We start from the raw sequence: 7,012 nt of genomic DNA, 5'->3' as shown, positions 1-7,012 counted from the left end.
CTGATGCCACATTCTTCTTCATCTCTTATGATTTTCTCTTCTTTACATTCTCCTTCTCAAATGATTTGCTCAGAATACAGATTTAATAGGTATAGAGAAAGTCTACAAACTTGATACACATCTTTACTGATTTTAAACCACACAATGTTGGTTTTGTTCTATTCAGACAACTGCTTCTTGGTGGATGTATAGGTTTCTAATATCTACAGAATATTAGTTTATATAATATATATATAACTATAGAGTTCCTTGATAAAAGCAAATAATATTAAAGAGAAATTCAAATTTTCCTCTTAAAGCCATATGCACTGAAAAAAGAATTTTAACATCTAAGTAATGAAATCTTAACAAAGTTAGTACATTAAAAATAGATTACAGGCATAGAAACACAGTATTTTTAAAAATTTAAAATCCAGTCAAGTGAAGATAAAATTATCATCAACAAAATAATAATTTTGTTACTGAATCTAACTCAAAATCATAAAAATTTCAAGTTATAAACCTCAGAAAATTTATTTGAGGCCACTCTTTGTCTGACGTAAGATTACTCATTCTGGTGACGCCAAGAAGAGGTCATACAGGTCATTATTACATATTGCATTATGTCTATAGTTATAATCCCATTTAGAAATATGTTATCTTTTCAAGTTAATAAGACAAGATTAGTAGTTCAGTGTCTCTTTAACTGCTCTCTTTTGAAGTAGAAAAGTGAGTGAACAAGAAGAAAAATGGGGAAACAGAGATATGAAGTCACATAAAGATTGTACAGGAACGCGTATTTAGAAGAGACAAGACCTTTCCTTCAGAACTCACAGAGTGAGAAAATCATCTTGTAGAACCAGCATACTGAATTCAGACTTATATCTTCCTAAACTTTGAGAAAATGAATTTGTTAAAGCCATCTACTTGTGGTATTTCTGTTCTAGCAGCACTGGATTACTGGATTACACAGGAAGCTCTGGTGGCCTAGTTGTAAGGAGCCATGCTGCCAACCCAAAGGCATGCAGTTCTAGTCCCCCAGCTGCTCGGTGAGAGAAAGATGGGCAATCTGCTCTAGTGTGATTATAACTGCCTTTGAGAATCCATTGGAGGGTAAGCTCTAAGTCAGTTAGGACTCAAAGGCACAAAACAACAGATTACTAACATAGTCATCAATTCTAACTCTTCTCCATAAATGAGGAAATAAAGCATCAGAAAGGTTAGGTGAAGTATCAAAGTTAAGGCAAGTAAGCCCAGAACCAGGTTAAAACACACATCTACTAACAAAACGACCCTTCCAATGGCTCATATAACCTAATAGAAACCAAATTCTACTTAATCTTCCTCCACTCAAAACCTTCTGGATTATCACCCATCTATCATTCATATCTTCCATCAATCCCTCCCTGCTGTGTCCTCTGCCCCTGGAGACTGACTTGCATGAAACTACCTTAACTGGCTTCCTTATCCACTGGCTTCCAGCCGGATTTAGCCAAAAGGAATCTTGGCAGGGAAATGAAGAAATAAGGGAGAAAGAAAAAGGAGGTCATATGTATCTCCTGGGTTTCCTCAAATGTGATGAGTTCCACACAACTTTAAAAAAAAATCAAATACATTCTTTTTCACACCAGATCTTTCCCATTTCCTCCACACAGGTTTTGCATCTTCATGATAGCAGTAACCTGTCATTAACTCAGGGAATGACATTATTCTCCTTGTTTTTATATCTTCTCATTTGCCAGACTTTGGAGGCTTTGCACGTTGCTATAATACTAGGTGCTATGATTCTACTATTGCAAAGGCTCAAACCAAAAATTCAACCTCATTACTGTCAACTTGGAATAGATTCACAGACTCTCCAGAGGATTTTCAGCGGCTGTAAACAGCACAAGAAGAGACTACCTATTTTTCTCCCACAGAACTGTTCTTGAAGTCAAACTACCAGAGAGATGCCACCTTTCGATTAACAGTCTGATTTCCTGTGAACTATCCCACCAGAGTTGCCAATGTTCAATTGTTGTTGTTGTTACATCCTGTTGCATCAACCATGACTCATAGCAACCCTATGCACAATAGCTCTCAATGACAAGGTTGTTGTTATATACTGTTGAGTCTGAACCAACTTATAGCTGGCCCTTCAGCAGGTTTTCAAAGACAGTTAATCACATAGGAGGAGATTGCCTATCTTTCTCCCACAGCGGAGCTGATGGATTTGAACTTCACGCCCTTGGATGGGCAACGGAGCTCTTTACCACTAAGTCGCCAGATCTTCCTGCCAGCGTGGTCACTTATACCGGACACATTTCCATGGAGCTTTCTGATTAGCACAGACTGGAAAGGAAGGTCAATCAATTTACTTCTGAAAATCCTATATAATACTACAGAGTATTTTCTGATTATGATGCAGAAAGAAATGTCCAGCAGTGATAACGATGGATCTGAGTGTATCAACAATGATGAAAATAGAACAAGAGTCAGCAGCATTTTGATCTGTTGTCGTCATGAGCAGGAGCTGCTCTGGCACAACTAACAACCACTCACATGCTTACGACTGGTTCCTTTATAAACTCTCTTAGAGTTCTGCTTCTGCTTAGGATCTAGAAAACTGCAAGAGAATGCTGCTTCCACACTACCTTAGAAATAGGCAAAATTAATTTGTAACACCATTTTACTGCTCTGGTGGCCTAGTGAGTAAGGAGTTGCACTGTCAACCCAAAGGCAGATGGTTTGAATTCATCACTGCTCTCAGGGGGAAAGGTAGGCAATCTCCTAGGTTCGAACTCCACAGCAGCAAGTGAGGTTTTTTAAATCCAACTGAGAGTTGAGATTACATGGCAACCAGGTGGTCTGAGCACCAATGAGAGACAAACCCCGACAGAGGGAGATGGGACATACCAACTGTTTCCCTTTTGATGCAGCACAAAAGGGCCAGGCAGCTGCCACAAAAATGAGTATGAGTAAAACAGCTATTTAGCAAAATAGCAGAGTGGCACACCAAATGAAGAATAGTGCCTGTAAGATGCTCAAAAACCATGATTATGAGATCAAAAGGTCAACAATTACTCAGAAACAAAGATAAGATCAAGGGCAAGGAAACCAGAGTACTGGAAGGGGACAAAATTGTACGCAATTACAGAGACTCTTGTCACAGAGGAGAAATGTAACTAACATTGCTGAGTAACGTGTGCAAAAATTGTCAGGTGAGAACCTAGCTTCCTCTATAAAATAGTTTCAGCAAAAACTAAAGAAAAAAATTCAAAAAGAGGACGAAAACAGCTAAAATTTTAACAAATTCTTAAAGGTCAGGCGTAGGCTAGCAAGACTGTGGGATCCTTGGAATCTCACAAGTGGAATCAACACCCACCCACTAGTTCTTGTTCATGGACCTCCACTAAATGTTCTTGAGTAAGACTGGGAACATGACAGGAAACAAACAAGTCCCTTTCAGTGATGCAGACATTTAGGCTGTGAACATCTGCTGCTGCGGTGGTAAAAGCACAACCCTCCTTTGGCAGGCCCTTCTATTTCAGGCAAAGACTTTAAGCTGCTTGAGGTAACTCACTCTTAGGGGCCTGGCAAAGAGATCTGCCTCAAGGTTGAACAATTGAAGGAAGCAAAAACTCTCTGCTACTGCAGGAAGGGCTAAGAGCCCTCTCTGGCCCAGGACCCTGACATATGATATTCTCTTTTCAGTGGGTGCAGGATGAAAATCTACAGTTTAGCTGTAGTGGAGAGAAGGGTAATAATACTGAGAAAATCCCATTGCTAAGACCCAGCCTCTGCTAACTTAGGTTGGAAAGAAAGACTAGGACCTTCCTTCCTGCTATCACAAGTTTTCCACCAAATAATACATAGCACAGGTCTGTTTCTGAGAGGATAAGGGTAAGATGTAGTGAGTGCCGTTTATGCGATACAGATATGCCAAGCTCAAATTCTTTGTTGTGTAGTAGAAACTCACTTGTAGCTAACTCTCCAGCAGGTTTTGGAACGCTGTAATTAGCAAGAAAGATTGTCCATCTTTCTTCTGCATAATTCTGGATTTGAATCAGCAGAGTAGTGCTATGTTTGGGTTAACAGCTCAACTTCCTACAGACTATAACCCCAGAGCTCCCCAATAAACATGTAGAGCCGAACAAAAGCTGATGTTGCTCTGTTGTTATTATAATATATGGTAAAATCAAAACAAATCATAGCTGACCCTACAGCAGGTTTTCAGAAACAGTAAATTGTCCAGGAGAGTGCTCACCTTTCTTCTGCCAGCCAGCTATTGGCTTTGAACCTCACGACTTGTGTCAGTAGCATAACTCCTCATCACTGAGTCACCAGACATCCTTATGCCATGTAAATGAGTCACTTTGAAACACAGTTTCATTTTTCTCTGATCAAAAGAAAGCACAAAGCAGAGTCTCTTAACTCATGGTGGTTTTCAACAGTTGAAGTATTTCTGCTTCTATATATGAAAGTGAAATAAGTTCTTTCTTTTTCATACAAGAGAAAACAATTTTCACCTTCACATATAAGCTGATTCTATATTAAATTAGTCCATACCAGCATTTAATATCTTAGTTGTAGACTGTTACACACTGGCATCATCACAAATCAAAGTGTTATATTGGATCTGATATTGATTTTGTTTTGGTCTTTATTCAATACCTTTGCTAATGGCTTGTTTTTGTTAGGTGTCATCAAGGCAATTCCAACTCATAGTGATCCTATGTACAACTCTGAACACTGCTCTACATTGAGGCAATTTGATTGTTTCTGGCACACCTACTCCCATTACCTCAGTCACTGAGTCAATCTATCTCATCCAGGCAGGGTCTTCCTCTCTTGTACTGTCCCTCCACCCTTCCAAACATGATGTTCCTCTCCCAGAACTGGTCCTTCCTTGCAACATGCCCACAGTATGTGAGCCAGAGCTTCAAAATCCTTGCCTCCAAGGAGCAGCCTAGTTTCACCCTATCCAGGAAAGACCTGTGTGTCCTCTTAGTGGTCTGGCATCAATACTCCAGCACGACAACTCAAAGGCATCAGTTCCTCTTTTATCTCTAATTGTAAAGCAAAGGTCAGTTTGGATCCTACCAGTAGCTCATTGGATTGTCTACGGGGGGGGGGGGGGCGAGGCATATTTTGCTGGTCCTTTGTTGTTTTTGTTGTTGTTGTTGTTGTTATGTGCCGTCGAGTCGCTTGCGACTCATAGCGACCCTATGTACAACAGCCCTAAACTCCGCTCTGTCCTGTGCCAATCGCACTGTCTCCGACAGTCCCATCCCAACTATCCCAGTCACTGAATCAATCCACCTCATAGAGGGCCTTCCTCTCCTGTGCCATCCCTCCACCCTCCCAAGCATGATGTCCCTCTCTAAGGACTCATCCCTCCTCACAATATGTCCAAAGTATGTTAGATGGAGCCTCAGAATCCTTGCCTCCAAGGAGCCACCCGGTTTAACCCTTTCCAGGACAAATCTGTTTGTTTTCCTAGCAGTCCATGGTATTCTCAATACTCTTCTCCAGCACCACAGCTCAAAGGCATCAATTCTCCTTCTAACCTCCTTGGTCATTGTCCAACTCTCTGATGCATAACAAGTGATTGCGAAGACCATAGCCTGTATCAGATGCACCTTAGTCTCCAGAGAGACACCATTGCTCTTGAGTACTTTGGAGAGGTCCCTAACAGCAGATTTTCCCATGGCAATGCACCTTTTCATTTCCTGGCTGCTGGTGCCAAGACTGTTGACTATGGAGCCAAGCAGACTAAAGCTGTGTACAATCTCAATCTCTTCACCATCCATCCTGATGCTGCCGATTGGTCCAGTGGTGAGAATCTTTGTCTTCTTGACATTGAGCCTCAATTCATATTGGAGGCTGCAGTCCTTGACCCTCTACAGCAGGCACTTCAGGTCCTCTTCAGTTATTAGGGTCAAAAAATTCTTCCTCTACACCTTGGTATTCCATTTTCCGTACATATTTTCAACATTGCAAGACACTTCTTATTCCACTATAACTTTTCACAAACTAGAAGCCTTAAGACTTATCTGTGACAATATTCAAGATGGTTCCAAAAATGTTGTCGTTGTTAGCCAGTGATTCCAGTACAGCACACTTTCAATCAGCTCTTATTCCTAACCTGTCTCTTTATCTGTGAAATGAAACTTATTCTTCTCTTGCTCTGGAGTTTAAAAAATTTTCTCCTCTTCTGTGCCTTAGTAATGAAGTACAAATTATACTCAGATTTTCACAGATCTTAGAAACTCTACAGTTCCCATTTTCAAAACCTTAAAATGTATCTTCAGCCCCAAAGTAGGGATTGCCTATGCCTTGACTTTTTCACCAAAGTGTTATCCTATTAATTTCTTCTTTTCAATAAACTTCATTTTAGATAGAAGTTAAGTAGATAGTACAATAGTTTGGTTGAGTCTATTTTCACCAATATAAGAGGTAGCAACTAGTTCTAAAACTTTTAATTGCAACCTCTGACCAAGCATATCACATTGACTTCATTCAATTTCAAAATCAGATAATCCAGCCAAAACAAGACTAGCTGCATTCATTTTGTCTCCAGAAAAAGCAGCTGTGCAGAAGTCTCAGATACTTTCCAAACATAATTAGGCTGTTTTTCCATTGTTAAATGGGAAAAACACAAAGCAGAATTACTTCTACCACGTTTCTTCAGAAAACTTGCAAAGAATTTGTGTAAGACATCTCTTGTTTCCTTAGAGTGTGCCAAAAAGTGTACCACCACCATCTATTTCAAGAAGTCAAACTTGCTATCATCCAAGAGTAACACTGTAAGGTCCTCTACACAGATTTTGCAGTCATGCAAATATAAATAATGATGTATTCAATGGTTCAAAAGACTCAAGGTCAACAATCATCTCTTTTTCCTTTCCTTCTTCTACTACAATTGTTTCATAATAAACAACCAGATTATTTGAAGTTACTTCATTACAAAGTTTGAGTGTTTGTTAAACAAATTCACTAATGGCTCCCAGGACTCTCCTTCATAGGATCACTATGATAGCATTTTTTTTAA

General features: G+C 39.7%; 1 pseudogene; it reads right to left on the bottom strand.

The window, feature by feature from the left end:
• Nucleotides 1–6,476: 6,476 nt before the first annotated feature.
• LOC102860325 overlaps nucleotides 6,477–7,012 on the bottom strand; it is a 173,070-nt pseudogene continuing 172,534 nt past the window's right edge.

This window comes from Elephantulus edwardii, unplaced genomic scaffold (assembly GCF_000299155.1).
Source record: "Elephantulus edwardii isolate Elephantulus edwardi_28Jun2011 unplaced genomic scaffold, EleEdw1.0 scaffold00031, whole genome shotgun sequence".
NCBI classification, from domain to species: domain Eukaryota; kingdom Metazoa; phylum Chordata; class Mammalia; order Macroscelidea; family Macroscelididae; genus Elephantulus; species Elephantulus edwardii.
Note: the sequence above shows the minus strand (reverse complement) of the source record. Positions and strands in the feature narration are given on the sequence as shown.